Below are 8384 nucleotides of genomic sequence, written 5' to 3'. Positions count from 1 at the left end.
TCTGTTTGCTTATTCTCTCAAATGAATTTAATCCTTTAGGGGGGTTAATTTATATAGATTAAGTTAGGGGAAACTGGCATCACCACAATATTTATCTTCTTATCTGAGAATAAAGTCTTTCTTCAAAAAATTATACAAGTGCTTTTAATGCCCCTCCCAGTACTATAGTTTCCTCCCATAGGTCTTGCATAATACTAGCAAGTTTATTCCTATTGGTTGCTATTATGAATGGGATATTTTATGTCATTATATTTTCTGTTGTTTGTCTACAGGAAAAAAAAATTTTTTTGTAACTAGCCACCTTGATGTACTTTAGTTCTTTCTCATAATTTTCAGTTGATACTGTTGGGTTTTTCAGGAATTTATATCAACACACTGGATAAAAACCTTGCCACTTTGTTTATAATAGTTGTACCTCATCTTTTTTTTTTCTTGTCTAATTGCCCTTCCAGAATTTTGTCTGTAATAGTAAGGAGAGTAGGAAAACCTGCATTGTTTCTGCCTTTAATAGCATTTCATCCAGTGCTTTACCATTAAGCATGCTTGCTTTTGGTTTGAGATATATATTATTTATTGCATTAAAGTAGTATCCATGTATTCCTATTTCAGGAAGGGTTATTATCAGGAATTGGTCTTGAATTTTATCAAATGCCTTCCGGGCATCAACAGAGATGAGCCTTTGCATTTTTCTCCTTTGACCTGTATACCCATCGTAAGTTCTTAGTTGCAAACAACATAAGTGACTTTTGCTAACTTAAGCAGAAAAGGAGATCTTTAGAAGGATATCAACAGCTCACATAACTGCTAGAAAAGCTTCAGAATCAGACTTAGGAAACCAAGGAAGACAGTACATAGCCAGGACTCTGCTTCAGAAAATGCTGCTTAAGATGTCACTGTTGGCACCATCGGTGAAGCTGGCATCACCTTCAGACAGTGGTAGCCGCACCACTTGCCTCTTAGTTCTGCTGTAGCCACTATGTAACCTTGAATAACTTCCAAATGTCTCTGAACTTTTGCTTTCCTATCTGATATAGTTTAGATATTTTTCCCCTCTAAATTTTATGTTGAAATGTGATCCCTGGCCGGGTGCGGTGGCAGACACCTGTAATCCCAACACTTTGGAGGCCAAAGGCAGGAAGATTGCTTGAGCCCAGGAATTTAAGACCAGCCTGGGCAACATAGAGGGAACCCTTCTGTACAATAGCCAGACACGGTGGTGCATACCTGTAGGCGCAGCTACTTGGGAGGCTGAGGTGGGAGAATCACCTGAGCTCAGGTAGTCAAGGCTGCAGTGAACTGTGATCATGCTGCTGCACTCCAACCTGGGTGACAAGAGCAAGACCCTGTCTCAAAAAAGAAGTGAATAGAATAGAAGAGTCAAGAAGGGAAGGGAAGACAGGAAGGGAAAGGAAGGGAATGGAAGGGAAGGGGAGGGGAGGGTAAGGGAGGGAAAAGAGAAGGGAAGGGAAGGGAAGGGAAGACAAAAAAGAAAAGAAAAGAGATCCAGGAAAGGAAAAAAAGGAGAGGAGGGAGAGGGGAGGGGAGGGTCCCTGATGTTGAAGGCGGGTCCTAGTGGGAGGTGTTTTAGTCATGGAAGCAGATCCCTCATGAATGGCTTGGTGCAGTCCTCGAAGTAATGAGTGAGTTCTCACTCGTTGGTTCACAGGAGATCCAAATGTTAAAAAGAGCCTGGCACCTCCTCCCTTCCTTCTTGCTCCCTTTCTCGCCATGTGATGCAGCTGAGTCCCTTTCACCTTCTGCCATAAGTGGAAGCATCAGACTGGCACAGTGCTTCTTGTACAGCCTGCAGAACCATGGGCCAAAAGAAACTCTTTTCTTTGTAAATTACCCAGTTTTGGGTATTCCTTTATATCAATGCAAAATGGACCAATATAATACCTTCAGCATTCTGAGCTCAAAATGGAAGCATCCATTTGGTTGGGCTAGGTCCTAGCTCTGGTCACTAGCAGCTGGAAAGTAGGGAAGGAACCATCATCTTCCTCCAGCTTCCATAGTGGGAGACAAAGCTGGGGACAGGCTGGACGCAATGGCTCAGGCTTGTAATCCCAGCACTTTGGGAGGCGGAGGCGGGAGGATCCACTTGAGGCCGGGAGTTACAGGTTGCAGTGAGCTGTGATTGCGCAGCTGCACTCCAGCATAGGCGACAGAGCAAGATCCTATCTCAAAAAAAAAAAAAAAAAGATTTTGGGGGTGTCAAGTGAAAATACAAAGTATTTTCCATGCTAGGGGAAGACAACAGAAAATAAGCAAACACACAAATACTGTGTGTAATATAATTTCAGCTACTGTTAATTGCTTGGAAGAAAAACTAAACCAAGAAAAGAGACAGGAAGTGGTGAGCAGAGAGTATGTTATGTAGAATGTTGAAGATAGCCTCTCTGAGGAAAGATATTTGAGCAGGGAACTGAATGAGGTGTGGCAACAAGCAGCTAGGGAAATCTGGGGACCATCCAGACAGAGGCAAGAGGAACTGCAAAAGGCCCAAGTTGGAAACAAGTCTGGCCTGTTCCAAGAAGAACAAGCAGATCAGAGTGGCTGCCATGAACTGAGCAAAGCAGGAAATGGCCAAAGATGAGGTGGAAGAGACAGGCAAAGGATCAGAAAATGTAAGACCTCATTCCAGGAGTTTGAGACCACCCTGGGCAACATGGTAAAACCCCCATTTCTAATTTTTTTTTTTTTTTTTGAGACAGGGTCTTGCTCTTTCACCCAGGCTGGAGTGCAGTGGCACAATCACGGCTCACTGCAGCCTCTACCTCCCAGGCTCAAGCAATCCTCCCACCTTAGCTTCCTGAGTAGCTGGAACTATAGGTGCCTGTCACCACACCCTGCTAATTTTTTGTATTCTTTTGTAGAGACAGAATTTTGCCATGGTGCCAGGCTGGTCTCAAACTCCTGAGCTCAAGTGATCCTCCCACCTCAGCTTCCCAAAGTGCTGGGATTACAGGCATGAGCCGCCATGCCTGGCAGGCAAAAACAACAAAACAAAACAAAACAAAAGAAGAAAAAAGAGATTTGAAAAAATTATTCAGGTGTGGCGGCTAATTAAAAAAAAAATACAACTATAGTCCCAACTATGTGGGAGGCTGAGGCAGGAAGACTTCTTGAGCCCAAGAATTTGAGGCTTCAGTGAGCTACGATCGCACTGCACTCCAGCCTGCAGACAGAGCAAGAAATAAAAAATAAATAGGCGGGCGCAGTGGCTCACGCCTGTAATCCCAGCACTTTGGGAGGCCAACGCAGGCAGATCACGAGGTCAGGATTTCAAGACCAGCCTGGCCAACATTGTGAAACCCCATCTTTACTAAAAATACAAAAATTAGCCCAGTGCAGTGGCAGGTACCTGTAATCCCGGCTACTCGGGAGGCTGTGCCCGGCTGTGGGCTATTATCTTTAACAGTGAAATACTAAAATGTTGTGCTTGTGAGGTGGGGCTTTTCAACTCAGAGGACCAAATGTAAGATGTTCAGAAGGAAGCCAGCCATTTGTGTCAGATCCTCAAATGTCACCGCATGCAGACCTTTTCAGAGCCTTGTCTATTTCTCCTGAAAAGAGTGCCCAATTTCCTGCTGTGGCCTACACCAGTCTGGGACCAAAAGGCAGAAATAGATTAGGTAGGGGCTGATGTCTTAATCTTTAGGTTGCAATCTTCTATTGGTTCCCCAGTTTTCAGGATTATTTTTCTTTCCAGCCCTTTACTAGGTAAAGGACTTGCTTGCTGAACTTGGAGCCTTGCTTCTCCGAACTTGGAGCCTCTCTAGTTTAATGTCTTGGTTGACTGCACTTCATGCTGGAGGGCGGGGGCTAGAAGTGTAATTGCCTGGATGTGTGCGATAAGTGAGGTTCCCTAAGGGTCTAAACATATAGACTTTCAACTAGGGTCCCTATGTTAAGCCCCATGCTTAAGCTTACCCAGGTTTTGCTGCATCTGATGCTTCCAATTCCCGACTATGTTAGTTAGGGCTGTGTGATGGTTAATACTGAGTGTCAACTTGATTGGATTGAAGGATGCAAAGTATTGTTCCTGGGTGTGTCTGTGAGGGTTGCCAAAGAGATTAATATTTGATTCAGTGGACTGGGAGAGACAGACCCACCCTCAATCTGGGTGGGCACCATGTAGTCAGCTGCCAGTGTGGTTAGAATAAAAGCAGGCCACAGAACGTGGAAGGACTTGACTTGCTGAGTCTTCCGGCCTTCATCTTTCTCCCGTGCTGGATGCTTCCTTCCCTTGAACATCGGACTCCAAGTTTTTTGGCTTTTGGACTCTTGGACTTACACCAGTGGTTTGCCAGGGGCTCTTGAGCCTTTGGCCACAGACCGAAGGCTGCACTATCAGCTTCCCAATTTTTGAGGTTTTGGGACTTGGACTGGCTTCCTGGCTCCTCAGCTTGCAGATGTCCTATTGTGGGACTTCACCTTGTGATCGTGTGAGTGAATTCTTAATAAAATCCCTTTCATATACACATCCATCCTATTAGTTCTGTCCCTTTCAAAAACCCTGACTAATGCAGCCTCCCATAACCAAAAATCACAGACCGGGTGGCTTAAACAACAGACATTTATTTTTTCACAATTTAGGAGGCTGAAAGTCTGAGATTAAGGTGTTGGCGGGGTTGATTTCTTCTGAGACCTCTCTCCCTAGCTTGTAGATGGCCACCTTCTCATCCCCAGGTCTTCACATGGTCTTCCCTCTGTGTCTGTGTCCCAATCTCTCTTCTTATAAGGACACCAGTCATATTGGATTATGGCTCACCCAAATGACCTCATTTAACATGAATTTCCTCTTTAAAAACTATCTCCAAGTACAACCATATTCTGAGTTACTAGGGGTTAAGACTTCAACATATACATTTTGAAGGAGGCCAGGCGTGGTGGCTCATGCCTGTAACCCCAGCACTTTGGGAGGCCAAGGCGGGTGGATCACTTGAGGCCAGGAGTTCCAGACCAGCATGGGCAACATGGCAAAACTCTGTCTCTATTAAAAATACAAAAAAATTAGCTGGGAGTGGTGGCGCACTGTAATCCTAGGTACTCAGGAGGCTGAGGCATGAGAATTGCCTGAACCTGGGAGGTGGAGCTTGCAGTGAGCCAAGATCGTGTCACTATACTCCAGCCTGGGCAGCAGAGTGAGATTCCATCTCAAAATACATAAATAAATAAATAAAAATATATGAATAAATTTTGGAGGAACACAATCCAGTCCATAACACTGACATGTTAGAGACTCTGTGAAGATGTGTGTAAGAGTTAAAGAAAAAGGAAAGAAACATGAAAAGTGGCTCAACAAAGACAGGTTTATTTTGGAGAATAAATCTAAGAGGGGCTTCTGGCTGATTTCTGTCATTAGTGCTCTCTCTTACAGACTAAGAGTATTTTTCAGTTTTAGGGTGAGAGAGCTTATTACAGGCTTATGGGGGAGAAGTTCACGGCAGGGCTGGAATTTCTCTGGTCAGAGGGGAGGTTATTTTGGGGCTAACATCTCTGTGGTCAGAGGGGAGGTTATCTCAGGGCTGGCATATCTCTGGTCGAGGAGGGGTTTGGAATGTTTCTGGTCAGAGACATCATTTGTGGTTTATGTTCATGCTGACCTTAGCCATTAGGTTGATGCCCTTTAGAATTAGGCAGTTTTTGATCAAGGGGAACTTTAGAATGGCAGTGCTTGTCCAAGATGGCGATGCTCCTGCTCTGTCAATGTGCATGCTGTTGGCTTCCTCTCTGCAAGTATTTGAGAGTCACAATTCCCAGTACTGCTAATATCTTTACCTGACTTCCAGCTTTTTGAAACCTCTTGACATCTCTCTGCTGGATTGTCTGTTATTAACCTGACAGCATTCCCTCCCTCTTCTACAGTGTTCTCTGCATCACAGAATTTCATTTTCAAGAATCTCTTTCTTAGAGTTTGCCAATGAGAGGTACTTGCAGAGATTTGGAAGACAAAAGAAACAGCTGTTCTTTGGCAGCAGTTGTGGGCAGACTGGATGAATAAAACTGCAGACCTGAGGTCTCATTGGCTTCCAGGCATGCTGCTGCAAATGACCCATCTCAGGGCTGTGGGTTGCCAAGAAGACAGTAACTCAGTCTTCACAGAGCTCTTGAGCAGAGATGAGATGAGTGAGACGTGAGTGAGAGAGGGTTGTGCAAGTGCAGGATTGGATGTTGTTTTTACTCAAAATTTGGACATTTTGTTGATCATGGATTTTTTTCAATTGTTTGTTTTTAAAAAATATTGCATTGAAATGTTAATTAGCTGGATTGGTACTTTCTGCAATGCGTGCATAGATCAAAACATCACATGGTACTCCATAAACACATAATTATTCCTTGTCAATGAAAAAAAAATTTTTTGATGGGCATGGTGGCTCGAGCCTATAGTCCCAGCTACTTGGTAGGCTGAAGTGGGAGGATTGCTTGAGGCCAGGAGTTGGAGACCAGCCTGGGCAACATAGCAAGACCCCTCACCTCTATAAATAAATAAATAATGCTTCAAAATATATTGCATGGCTGGGTGCAGTGGTTCACACCTGGAATCCTAGCACTTTGGGAGGCCAAGGCGGGTGGATCACTTGAGGTCAGGAGTTCGAGACCAGTGTGGCCAACATGGTGAAACCCTGACTCTACTAAAAATACAAACATTAGCCAGGTGTGGTGGCAGGTGTGTGTAATTCCAGCTACTCGGGAGGCTGAGGCAGGAGAATCACTTGAATCCGAGAGGCAGAGGTTGCAGTGAGTGAAGATCATGCCACTGCACTCCAACCTGGGCAACAGAGTGAGACTCTGTCTCCAAAACATATATATATGTGTGTGTGTGTGTGTGTGTGTGTATGTGTATATATATGTGTGTATATATGTATATATTGCACTAAAATATTCTTTGATGCCCCCTTAAAACTTGTACCTGAGAAGACTGCCTTACTAGTCCTACTCCAGTTCCAGCCCAGCCCTTAAAAGATGCACAGAGTTTCCATGGGAGGCCATGAGATTCACTCACTTCAGTGCTATCGTTTAAGACTGGTGGCAGTGGCTTGCCTGCCCTTCATTTCTCCAGCCTTCCAATGGTGGGGTAAGCCTGAAATTCCCCATATTCAAACCTTTCCTACTTGAAATATACAAGTTGGTTTCTGCTTTTCCAGTGGAACCTTGACTTACACAATCTCTCATTGACTGGGTTCTCCTCTTCTGAGCTCTCTGTTGTGGATCTACATCTTTTTTACTCTTTTACTCTGATTTTAGTAAAATTCTGGCATGGAGCAGAAGAAAATTGATACGTTTAACTGACACCAATTTTCTAAAAATTCCTCCTCTATCCTCAAATTTCATTTCTAAAGTTTTGAATTCAAGTACACATTATCCATTGCATTATATACATGGTCACTGACAGCATCTTCTAAATTTTTGTTTTTGCCCAGGTAATCTTCAGCACTCTTTACCAAGTCCTCATGAGGTCCTTTTTTTTTTTTTTTTTTTTTAAAGACAGAGTCTCACCCTGTCGACCAGGCTGGAGTGCAATGGTATGATCTCAGCTCACTGCAATCTCTGCCTCCCGGGTTCAAGTGATTCTTCTGCCTCAGCCTCCCAAGTAGCTGGGTTTACAGGTGTGTGCCACTATGCCTGGCTAATTTTTTGTATTGTTAGTAGAGACGGGGTTTTGCCACGTTGGCCAGGCTGATCTTGAACTCCTGAGCTCAGGCTCAGGTGATCTGCCTGCCTTGGCCTCCCAAAGTGATGAGATTACAGGCGTGAGCCACCGCACCCAGACTAAAGATTTGATAGAAGAGGGAAGAAGAGTTGGAAAATAAACTTGCAGAAATCTCCTAAAAAGTAGAATAGAAAAAAAAAAAAAACAGATGCAAAGAAAAGAGAAAATCATAATAAAATTATATAATTCGTTGAACATTAAAAATCACCTGACAGGAGTTATACAAGAAGAGCAGTAATCTCCATCAGAAAATAATAGAAGAAAATGTCCAGAACTGAAGAACATGGGTGTCCAGATTAAAAGCATCCAGCGCAATGTATTTTTAAAAGACCCATGCCTAAGCATGAATTATTTTGATGCTAAAGTAATGGCAAAACCACAATTCCTTTTGCACTAACCTAATAGGAAATTTTAGAACACCAAAAACAGACATATCTTTGAAATGTCTATAATGAAAAAGCACAGGCCACAGAGTTACGTTAAAAACTAACATGGGGAGGCTGAGGTGGGTGGATCACTTGAGGCCAGAAGTTTGAGACCAACCTGGCCAACATGGTGAAACCCTGTCTTTACTAAAATAAACAAAAAATCAGCCGGGCATGGTGGCACACCTGTAGTCCCAGCTGCTTAGGAAGCTGAAGCATGAAAATCCCTTGAACCCGGAAGA

Source organism: Pongo abelii, chromosome 18 (genome assembly GCF_028885655.2).
Source record: "Pongo abelii isolate AG06213 chromosome 18, NHGRI_mPonAbe1-v2.0_pri, whole genome shotgun sequence".
Classification (NCBI taxonomy): Eukaryota; Metazoa; Chordata; class Mammalia; order Primates; family Hominidae; genus Pongo; species Pongo abelii.
This window is presented reverse-complemented; position numbering follows the sequence as displayed.